Source organism: Ranitomeya imitator, chromosome 1 (genome assembly GCF_032444005.1).
Source record: "Ranitomeya imitator isolate aRanImi1 chromosome 1, aRanImi1.pri, whole genome shotgun sequence".
NCBI classification, from domain to species: domain Eukaryota; kingdom Metazoa; phylum Chordata; class Amphibia; order Anura; family Dendrobatidae; genus Ranitomeya; species Ranitomeya imitator.
Window position 1 is genome coordinate 1,134,671,217 of NC_091282.1, and position 12,021 is coordinate 1,134,683,237.

The window sequence follows — 12,021 nt, forward strand, 5'->3', positions numbered from 1 at the left end:
GTGGATGATAGATGAAGGACACCAGGGGGGAGCAAGGTGACATGAGGGCGAATCTCCGTGTGCAGGTGTTCCAAATGTCACGAGTGGACTGCATGGGGCCTAGAAGGGGTGGAAAGGACTTACATTGTGCTGGCGACCATAAAAGAGAGTTGGGGTGTATTGGGGCAAGCCATAATTTCTCTATTTCATTCCACCTGCTGTAGGCCCATAGGGACGTCCAGCAGGGGATTCTCCTCAGGTGTGTAGCCCAGTAGTATTTACGAATATTTGGCACAGAAAGCCCTCCCCTGGTCTTATGAGCTGTGAGAACCTCCTTAGCCACTCTATGGCGCTTTTGTTGCCATATGAACCTAATAATAGCCGCCTGAAGGGACTTCAGTTCCGAGACCGGAACTCCAACTGGGAGGGTCTCAAAGGCGTAGATCAATCTGGGTAAAAGACTCATTTTTACCGCCGCTATCCGACCCATCCACGAGAGAGGAAGTGATTGCCATTTAGTTAGGCGGGCTTTTGATTCTTTAAAGAGGGAGGGGAAATTTAGTTTGTAGAGGGTCTCATATGAGGACGTAATATTCACCCCCAAATATTTCACAGCATCCTGTTTCCACCTGAATTTAAAATTCAGGCGTAGATGGTCCCATACCTCAGGGGGGATGTTCAGCGGCATATCCAGATAGGTCCCCGTATCTCCTCAAAGCCCTCATGAGGTTCGGAAGGGACACGTGGAGATTAGTAAGCGTCAATAGAACATCATCCGCAAATAGTGCGATATTAAAAGATTTACTCCCAACCATCACCCCAGAGATATTGGGGTCCCGTCGTATGGACGCTGCCAGGGGCTCTATGCAAAGGGCAAACAGAAGAAGCGACAAAGGGCACCCCTGCCTGGTGCCATTTGATATAGTGAATGGTTTAGATGTACAGAGAGGAAGTTTTATGGCCGCTGTAGGGTGGTTATATAGGGATCTCAGTGCGGACAAAAATCCCCCAGAAATGCCAAAGACCCGCATCGTACTAAAAAGGAATGGCCAGGAGAGGCGATCGAAAGCCTTCTCGGCGTCGAGGCTCAGTACTAATGTTTGCAATTTCTTTCGGTTCGAGATGTCCACCAAGTCGACAACCCTCCTAGTGTTATCACCCCCCTGACGGCATGGAATAAAGCCCACTTGGTCTTTATGAATAATCGAGGGTAGCCATTTATTAAGTCTGGAGGCCAGCAGCTTGGTGAACACCTTCAAATCCGAATTCAAAAGGGCTATTGGCCTATAGTTTGCACAGTCCAAGGGGTCCCTAGGCGGCTTTGGAAGGAGGATGAGGTGGGAATGTAGCATTGTGGATGGGATTGGGTCGCCTTGCAAGAAGGAGTTAAATACCGAGGTCATGTGAGGAAGAAGTGTTTTGGCGAATGTCTTATAGTAAAAATACGTCAGACCATCAGGGCCAGGTGATTTTCCCATGGGTAGGGACTCCAAAACCTCCTCTACCTCTTCGGGGGATACTGCGCTATTTAAAGATTCAATCGCCTCACTAGGTAGTGAGGGGAGATCTAAGGTAGCAAGATAGTCTCCAATAGCCCCTGAACCCTGGGAACCATCAGCCGATGGGGGACCGAGATTGTACAGTTTTTTGTAGAAATTATAAAAAATGTCAGCTATGGCATCAGGGTGATAGTGCGTCACCCCTGCAGCGTCCCGTAAGGCCTGAGGACATGAAGCCGCGCAGCGTTCCTTCAGCTGGCGTGCCAGGAGGGTATGTGCCTTATTGCCCCTTTCATAGAATTTCTGTCTAGAAAAAGTTAGCAGCTTCTCCGCCCCCGCCACCGCCAGATCTTTTAATTTTTCCCTTAGTCTGACCAGCTCTTTCAAAGCGGCCAGAGAGGGAGATTCAGTGAGTTTCCTCTCATGAAGCTTTAATTGAGAAGTCAAATGTGCCCTCTGGACCCCTGCGGATCTCTTGGCCCTGGCGCCCTCCCTAATACAATGGCCCCTCATCACCGCCTTATGTGCTTCCCACAGAACTCCCAGGGAGGAGACCGAGCCCGTATTGAGCTGGAAGAATTCCTCCAGTTGCTTATGCAGTGAGGCCCTAACTTCCGGGTCCTTGAGTAGAGATTCATTTAAGCGCCAGTGGCCAAATCTAGGTCGTGAGTGGGTTCCCTCAAGTTCCATGATCACAGGAGCATGATCTGACCAAGTAATGGAGCCCAGTTCCACCCCCCCCCCAGCCTCCTAAGAATAGCAGAGTTTACAAAGAAGTAATCGATCCTGGTATGGGTCCGGTGTGGGTGCGAAAAGAAGGTGAAGGCCCCCTCTCCAGGGTGTGCCACCCTCCATGCGTCAAAGAGAGCCTCAGATCTTATAATCCTCCGGAAGCCCAAAGACAGCTTCTTTACAGAGTCAGAGGGCGGCAACCCCCCGAGAGAGAGCCTGTCAAATGTTTCAGAGAATGGAAGATTGAAATCCCCACCCACTATCGTTGCCGCGCGGGGAAGCCCCCCCACTAGTGAGAATACCCCCCTCAAAAAGCGAATCTGTCCCTCATTCGGGGCATAAATGTTAGCGAGAATATGAGGAGAGCCCCCCACCTTTGCCTCTAGGATCACGTAATGTCCCTTAGGGTCAGAGTGATTTCCAGTGACTTGTATGGGGCAGTTTTTTGCAATCAGGATTGCAACCCCCCCTTTTTTAGAATTCGTGCTTGCTAGGTATTGTTGGGGAAATAAGTGGGCGGCAAACTTAAATGAGCCTGTAGAGTCAAAGTGGGTCTCTTGGATAAAGGCCACATCTGCCCTAGTGGAGCGCAGCTCCTGTAACAGCAATTTCCTCTTGCGGGGAGAATTAAGACCCCGCACGTTAATAGATACAATACGTGTCATCTTAGTTGTATTGAGTGGAATGTAGTGCAGGTGTCGGGACCGTTACCTTTGAAGGTGTAGGTTAACATAGAGGTTATCTCAGCGCGGCTGGTCCACCAGATGAATGCTGTCAAGGAACGAACCGAGGGTGAAAACGAAATTTGGATGGTTGGGTAGGATAAAAACAGCAGGGAAAAGGGAAGACATAGACACTCAGTTAGTAAATTACATATCCAAAAAGTGAAAAAACATAGAAGAACAAGTGAGAACAATACCCGGGGTTTAATACGGAGAGGGATCCCCTGAGGAAACCCACTCTTGGCTCGGAGGGCCAGAGTGGTAGAAATAGTAGGTCTCAATATCAATCCCAGGGAAGCCCTAGGATAGGTGGAAGTCTCCGAATCCGAGAGAGCCAGTCCATCACCAGCCAGCCGCCCCTCCAACGTGAAGAAAGGGGCAACTGAGAAGCAACTGAAGTGGCCCTGGTGGAGCCCCCGCCACCCGCCTTCCCGGGTGACCTGCTTCAATTGTTTCAGTAAATGATGCGGCTCCAGACACACAGGGGCAGCACTGTATCCATCCCTCGGCGGGGTTTGGATGTCCCATTTCCAGCGTCACAGGCCAAAAAGCAGAGGGGCCAATCAGATAGGGGGACTTAGGGAAAAAGAGAGTATGCGGCCCGTTCTAAACAAGCCTAAACTAAGAGTCAAGTCAACGGGCACGGGGGGAAGACGGGGCGCAGCCACCCCTCCCCCCACCTCCCCCACGCGCCCCGCGCCTTCCTCTCCCCATCTTGGTCCACACCAGCGGAGGGGGAGCCCCAGGGACATGCAGGACCCATGGCGGAATGTCAACCGCTGGGATCTCTAGGGTTGTACAGAAGGATGTCACATCAGCAGGGGTGCGCAGAGACGCAGACTTTCCATCCTTCCTGGCTGTCAGGGCAAATGGGAACCCCCATCTATATTTAATTTGGTGTTCCTGGAGTATTAACAACAGGGGCCTGAGGTGTCTCCGCTTCTGCAGGGTAATACGGGAGAGATCTGGAAAGAGCTGAACCTCTGTTCCCCGAAATGAGGGGATCTGGTTCCGGGTCCTGGCTTTGGACATGATCAATTCTTTAGTAGTAAAGTCGTGAACACAGCATATAATATCTCGGGGTTGAGTAGACCTGTTCTTAGGCTGTAGCGCCCTATGTGCTCTGTCCAACTTAGTTATATTGGTTGAAGGTGCACCCAGAATGTTATTAAAGATGTTCTGCAGGATCAGATCAGGAGATTCAGAGTCCTCTACCTCAGGCACTCCTCTCACACGAATGTTGCATCTGCGTCCTCTATTGTCCAAATCCTCTAAGTGGGACTGCATTTCCTCCATCACTTTTTGTTGTGAGGACACTAGCTGGTGAATTTCTGTCATGTGTTTTCTTGTGGAGTCATGTTCCTCTTCCAGGGCTTCTATCCTCCCATTTAAGTGTTGTAAATCTTGTCTTACATTGGCTATTTCTGCCCTGCATATGTCTTTGACCTCACTGATAAGGATCTTAAAGTCCTCTTTAGATGGTAGGGATGCCAGAATAGACTGCCAGTCTTGGGAGGGAGGGGGAGGCCCCCTGAAGCTGCCAACAGGCTGTGAGTTAGGAGGATAGTTAACTGAAGAATGTGGATGATGAGAGGAGTAGTGTCCCTGATGGGGTTGGATATAGGCAGTGTCCTGTGTAATATTCCGTCCATGGGCCTCCTGATGTGAAGAGGAGCTGTTTGTTTGTGTGAGCTGATAAGATGGGTGTAGGAAGGGGGGCCCCACATCCCCCCTCCCCCTCACCTCCTGGCTGCTGTCAGCAGCGGTGCTGGTCTGGTCTCCATGAAGTTCAGCTCCTTCTGTGCACGGCTCTTCCCCCGATGTAGAGGGGGAGATCTCCTCCTCCTCCCCGCAGCCATCTGCCTCCTGAATGCTGTCCTGATGCAGAGTGTCACGCTGGGAAACCCCCTCCTCACCAACCTGCCTCTGTAAAGATGGTGCCTGAGTATCTCCCTGGACCTGTTCAAGGCCCAGGAAGGTGTCCAGAGCTGTCCGCTGCGCTGGCTGGTCCACCGCTGGTTGCTGTGTGTTTCTAGGTTTCCTGGGCCCCATGCTGACTGTGGAACCCGGTGATACAGGGTGATATTATGCTATTTATAGCTGGAAGATGGCAGGAGCTCCCTCACCACACGTCTGCTCAGCTCGGCATCCGGACACGCCCCCAATATGCTGCATTTTAATTTCTCCAGTAAGATAAATATTTACTGTAGTTAATGAGCTGAAACAGAACCCTTGAGTGCAAAAGTTCTCTGAATACTGGCCTTTGCCATAAGGTATTATTTCACTCTGCTGCTTTCCTTGGGTCTATCCAGCTTTGTTATTTAATAGATTTTCATTAATCTTTTGTTCCAGAGATGAAGAAAAATTGAGAAGAGTCCCAAAAAAGACTGGAGTAATTGACTGACATATCTTGGTTCACTAGATAAATATGTGGAAACATATGGCATTGAGTAAAATCATTTACTGGGCTATTGATATACTTTCTTTGCAGACCCTTTTGCATTTTTGTCTTGATATGTATTATACATGTAACATTTCCTGTTGTTTCCATATCAAAGTGTATGGGCCCAGAGATGTCCTAGTTAATTTAATATTAAAGAAGTAATTCAATCATATATAAAGTGGTGAATTAATTAAAAAAATAAGTATATATATACAGTTATGCTGGCACCCTTGAAATTATTCCAGAAAATGAAGTATTTCTACCAGGAATTTACAGCATTTGCATGTGTTTGGTTAACACATGTTTATTTCCTTTGTGAGTATTGGAACAACCCAAAATACAACAAATTGGACATAATTGGACATAATTTCACACAAACACCCCAAATTGGTCTGGACAAAATTGTTGGCAATTTTCCAAAAATGTGGGTAAAGAACTTTGTTTCAAGAATTCAATGCTCAAACAAACTCACCCGTGGCAAGTAACAGGTGTGGGCAATATGAAAATCACCTCTGAAACGAGAAAAAAGTTGACTCAATCTTTGCATTGTGTGTCTGTGTGTGTCACACTAGACATAGAAAATACAAAGAGGAGAATATAACTGTCTGAGGACATGAGAACCAAAATTGTTGAAAAATATCAACAATCTCAAGTTTATTAGTCCATTTCCAGAGACCTTGATGTTCCTTTGTCCACATTACTACCCTTGGCACTCTAGCTAATCTGCCTGGACGTGGACAGCAGAGAAAAATTGATAAAAGGTTGCAACGTGGGATTGGTTTTGTGTAAAATATTGTCCAATTTTCCCTTTTTCTCCATTTTTTTCTGTTGCTCCATTTTTTTCTGTTGCTCCAGTACACACAAAGGAAATGAGTGTGTAATTACAATAATTTTAGGGTAGAAATACTTCATTTTACAGAACAATTTCAAGGGTGTCAATACTTTTAATCATTACTGTATATATTATGCAAAATTTTAAAAGATTACCAGCTCATCCTAACAGAATAAAGTGTGAACAGTTACAAGCTACTATGACTGCATACTATACAAACAAAAGAAAACAACAGCAGCCTTTATATGCTAAGATGTATGCAAAGATGTATTGAATATGTGAAATTTTGACTGCATTCATTAGCTACATAGAATACAATTATAAAACGATGGTACATAGTGTACAAATTGGCAAATTCATATGAGCACACCAGCTATGACATGGCGTACCTTGATGAAGTGGCAGAAAATGTAAATAAAACATATTTTGTATGCTTCCTCTTTGTTTTGGAGACATTAGATAGTAAAGTTTAGATGATAATTCCCAATTTAACATGGATTCATCTCTGGGAGTGTTTACTTTTTCCTTTGCATGATGTAGCCCAAACATAATCAGGTAGTTTCATGCAGAGAAAAAAAATATGTCCAGCTCTCATCTCACAGCAATTACAGTGTGGAGAAGAGGGAAAAGAGCATCTCTACTTTTATCCCAGACACACAGCTCTGCTCTCCTTCCAGCTTTTGTAATTACAGATAATGCAGAGCGGTGTATGTAATAACACAAAGCTCTGCTTTCCTCCCCTTCACACTGTCAGTGCTGTGAGATCAGAGCTGCAGAGTTTCACATGCATCACTCAGCATCTATTTCATTTACCAAAGCATTATTCCCCAAAGCCTGGGACAGGCACGTGTATTGCGATTATTGTTCAGCTCTTGTTATGGACTGACCTGGCTTGGAGTAGAGATATTGCAACTACTAGGGGCAGCACCGGCAGGTAGCACAGTCAGGGATAGCCAAGGAGTCAATACACAGGATCAGCAATGTAGTTTGAAGGAATAAGCAGTACTCATGGTCAGGAAAGCCAGAGGTTGATATCGGGAACAGAAGTGTAATTTGAAGGAATAAGCAGTAATCATAGTCAGGAAAGTCAGAGGTTGATATCAGGAACAGCAGTGTCATTTGAAGGAATAAGCAGCAATCGTAGTCAGGAAAGCCAGAGGTCGATATCAGGAACAGCAGTGTCGTTTGAAGGAATAAGCAGCGGGTGGAAGGAAGCTTGACTAGAGGCTGGTAGCTCAATAATCACACAAGTAAAGGAGAGCAAGGCCAGGTTTAAATAGGGTGTGTTATAAGGATGAGTCAATCAGGAACTCAGGGTGGTAACCAACAGGAAACTCAGGGTGGAGACATCAGCAACAACATAGGTACAAGTATTTGGGTTAGCACGGAACTGTCCAGATCAAAGTTAAAAGCTGCCATCTGGTGCACAAGAGCTGCTGGGTTTGAATCCTAACAGCACTCCTTCTCCTCCGCCACTTGGGATCACAGCATGTGTTAACAGTGAGATCTCAATGTCACGTGGTCACCTGGTTAGACACACCAGTCTTATCAAATTATATAGAGAAAGCTGGTTCTGATCTTCCTTTGAGGCATTTCATTTGTTTTCTTGGTGTGCTGCTGCCTACTCATGATTGGACAACATCATCCACAGGAAAAAGAAAACACTCCCAGAGAGGAATCTCTGCTAATTCTCCCTTGGTTATAGTGGAAACTAGCATATATACTTTACAAGCTAATAACTTTGCAATAAAGATGAGAAAAAAAAACAAATACATTGTATCCAGGTCTTTAGCCACTTTATAATAATAATGTGACCAGTTTAGCATGTAAATAATGGTGAAACTTCCTCTTTAACATGTAGAATCATAGAATAGTAGAGTTGGAAGGGACCTCATCTGGTCCAACCCCCTGCTCAAAGCAGGATTCACTAAATCATCCCAGACAGATGCCTGTCCAGCCTCTGTTTGAAAACACCCATGGAAGGAAAAATCACCACCTCTCGTGGCAGCCTGTTCCACTCATTGATCACCCTGTCAAAAAGTTTTTTCTAATATCTAATCTGTCTCCTCCCATTCAGTTTCATCCCATTGCTTCTAGCCTTTGCTTGTGCAAATGACAATAAAGATGATCCTTTTACAATGTGACAGCCCTTGAGATATTTGTAGACAGCTATTAAGTCTCTTCTCATTCTTCTTTTTTTGCAAACTAAACATTCCCAAATTCTGTAACCGTTCCTCATAGGACATGGTTTGCAGACTGGTCACCATTCTGGTCACTCTTCTCTGAACTTGCTCCAGTTTGTTGATGTCTTTTTTAAAATGTGCCCTAAACTGGACACAGTATTGCAGATGAGGTCTGACCAAAGAGGAGTAGAGGGCAATAATGACTTTGTGTCACCTAGACTGTATGCTTCTGTTAATACATCCAAGAATTGCATTTGCCTTTTTTTGCTGCTGCATCACACTGTTGACTTATGTTCAGTTTATGATCTATTAGTATACCCACATCTTTTTCATATGTGCTACACCGATACTCCATATGTGGTGGAAAACAACTGTTTGGGCGCTTTGAAGGGAATGAGCACCATTTGACTTTTGGAGTATAAAATTGGCTGGAATTGATAGAGGATGCTATTCTGTGTTTTACAGTAGACCCCACATAAGTGACCCCACTTTGTAAACTACACCCCTGAAGGAATTTATTTAGGGCTGTGATTAGCACCTTGAACACTAAGGTGCTTCACAGACTTTTTATAACATTGAGCTGTGAAAATGAAAAAATAAAATTTTTCCCACAAAAATGTTTTTGCCCCAAAGTTTTCATTTTCACGAGGGTAACAAAAGAAAATGGGACATGCAATGAATTGTGCATTTGATCCTAAGTATAATGACACCACAACTATAGTGCAAAACTACTGTTTGGACAGAGGGCAGAGATATGAAGGGAAAGAACACCAATTAAAAATGGAGTTTAAAATTTACTGGAATAGATCGTATTACATTTTTTACCAGAAAAATGTTCATTTAAGACTCACATTTTACATTTTCACTAAGGAATATGGGTAAAAATGGCACCAAAATTTGTCACACAATTTCTGCTGAATATGGAAATACCCCTTATGTGATTGCTATGTGACTCTTGGAGCACAGATTTTCCTAGAATAGTTTGCGGACTCCATATACAGAGCCCCTAAGTGCTAGAAGAAAAAAATTCCTCTTCAAGTGACCCCATTTTGGAAATGGATACCTCTTGGGGATTTATCTACATGAGTAGTGACAATTTTACTTTATGGGTGTTTTCCAAAAACAAGCAGCAGTGGATGTTGTCTAGTAAAAATTGCAAATCTGCCATTGTAGTGCCCGTATGTTGTAGTGCCAGTACATTATGACTAGCTCATGCTTCTAGAGTCATGAACCTGTAAATTAAGAGTGCTCCCATTGCGATGGCAATGCCAAACGTGTGGACACTAAATGTGGTGCACATTTAAGCTCAGAAGGACGGATCAATTCGGAATTGGAAATGCAGAATTTGCTGAATTTTTTTTTTTGGGGGGTGGGGGGGCATTCACTTTTCCAGAGCCTGTGTGTTACCTGTAACGTGGAAGCCTCCTACATTTCCATTAATAGATGACGGACCTGAGTGGGGACTTGCTTTTTTGGTTGACTGAGTTAAAGATTTTGTTGGGAATATTTTACATAAAATTTTGAATCATGTTTTTCCTGTGCTTTAAGCTCAGCACGTACATCGAGGTTTCCATCTAAATCTACAAATGACGAGATTTAGATGAAACCCCTGAGGGATCTATACACTATAAAGAGGCAGTCAGTATTACTCTGGACTCCGTTTGGCCTTCGTTCAGCGGTGTCCTTGTTTTAAGAAGTGCACAAAGCTGTGGCCTAACGCGCTTTTATGCATGCCTAAAAAGATGGACACCTCTGGATCATAGGCTAGACATCATCCACAGTGCCTCCATCTGCCTCAATACAGGGAACCTTATGCAATGGGTTTCATCTGAATCACATATTTCAGCGATTTGCACAGAGACCCTGGTGCAAGTGCTCAGTGTAGTGCGCAAGATAGATGTGAACCGAGCCTTACTGAGATCTTTGGGAGGCAGAATGAGAAAATTAATTTGTTGTATTTATCTTTTACGCCATATCTTGTGCAGCGTAATTGATTATACAACTTAATTCTTCGGGTCGGAGTGTTAGGGTCAGCAGATTGCACTGAGTAAATTTAATTGAGAAGTGCAATCACAACCCGAGTCCACCGTGCAGAGATGTGAAACTGCAGCTAATCTGAACAATGGCGGAACGCACAGCGGGCGATTGCTAGCATGCACTGAGTTAAATGTCACTAAGTGAACTACACACAAAGCTGTGTCACTCGCACACAGAAACGGAGTAGATGCTCTGCAATACAGCTGTATCACTCGCACACAGTACCGGAATAGAAATGACACAAGATACGATCCCTGTTAACCTCACAGGGGATCGAAACCCGAACATGGGGTAAATAGCAAACAGTGGTCACACAGTCAGCAAAAACACAGACAGAACGTTGCTCGCAGACCAATCCGAAGCTGCCACATCACCAGAGCAGCTGAAGACCGGCCACCAATGAGACGTCACCACATCACGAGCATGCTCAGTAGAGTGAATTCTGGACTTAGCCTCCAGAGCGTTCGCTCGTCGCTGCCTACCACTGATTACCATAGGCTTGGCTGAAGAGACATTAGTAACCAGACAAACAGCATGAGCCTGAGCAAGACGCTGAGACTGACGTCTATGCTCAGCAGCACCCACAGTGGCCAAAGATGAATGGGAGACCACTGATGCAGGCGAGGCTTGGGATCCACCCTGTGCAGCGGGAGAATCCAGGCGCCTGAGATGGTGCTATTACAATGATACCAGATTCATATCTTTTTTATGCTTGTCAACTATCACACATTAAAAGTAACTTTCTTTTTAAAGCAAGGTTCTGCATCACCATATTTTGAGAGTTATAATTATTCTACAATATTTCTGCTGACAGATTCATGTGAGGGCTTGTTTTTTGTGGGACAAGTTTGACGTTTTTATTGGTACCATTCATGGGCAAATAATATTTTTAATTTTTTTCTATTCCAATTATATAATTTTTTCATGCTTTGCTGCTTTTACACAATGAAAACTATTTTATGGAAAATAGAATTGTTTTTGCATCACTGTATTCTTTGAAGTACAGCTTTTATAATTGTCCACTGATGGAGCTGTATTGTAGCTTGTTTTCTGCGACACAAGATGATGTTTTCAGTAATCCCACTTTTATTTACATTAATGTTTTTGAAAGCGTTTAATTTCTTTTTTTTCCCGATGGTGATAAGTTATTTATTAAATCTTTTTAACGATGTTCACTGACATAGTTAACTTGTGTGACAATTTCACAGATTACGTTGTTACAGATGCGGTGATACCAAATATTTGTACTTTTTTCTTTTCTTTTTCTTTTTACATAATTTGTATTGATGGGTATGATGTTTTTCTTTTCTTTTTTTTATTCTTTGGGGATTTTTAAACAAATATTTTTGCACTTGTTTTTACTTTTTTACTTTGCCCCTCTGTGAGACTTTAACGTTTATCACTCTGATCGCTGGAATAATGCATTGCATTGCAAGTGTTTCACTGACAGAAGCCTCTATGCCGTGCTCTCAGCATGGTCTAACAGGCCTGCCATAGCTGGCAGACCCTGGGGTCATCATGATGACCGCAGGTTGCCATGACCATGATCTGGCCTGTGCAATGATCGTGCCTGAGAGGAAGCCCCCTCCACCTC

The 12,021-nt window shown here is 44.3% G+C and overlaps 1 protein-coding gene across 1 annotated transcript in view; it reads right to left on the bottom strand.

Moving 5' to 3' along the window:
* GABRB1 (gamma-aminobutyric acid type A receptor subunit beta1) overlaps nucleotides 1–12,021 on the bottom strand; it is an 890,147-nt gene that overhangs the window by 536,247 nt on the left and 341,879 nt on the right. The window lies entirely within an intron of this gene.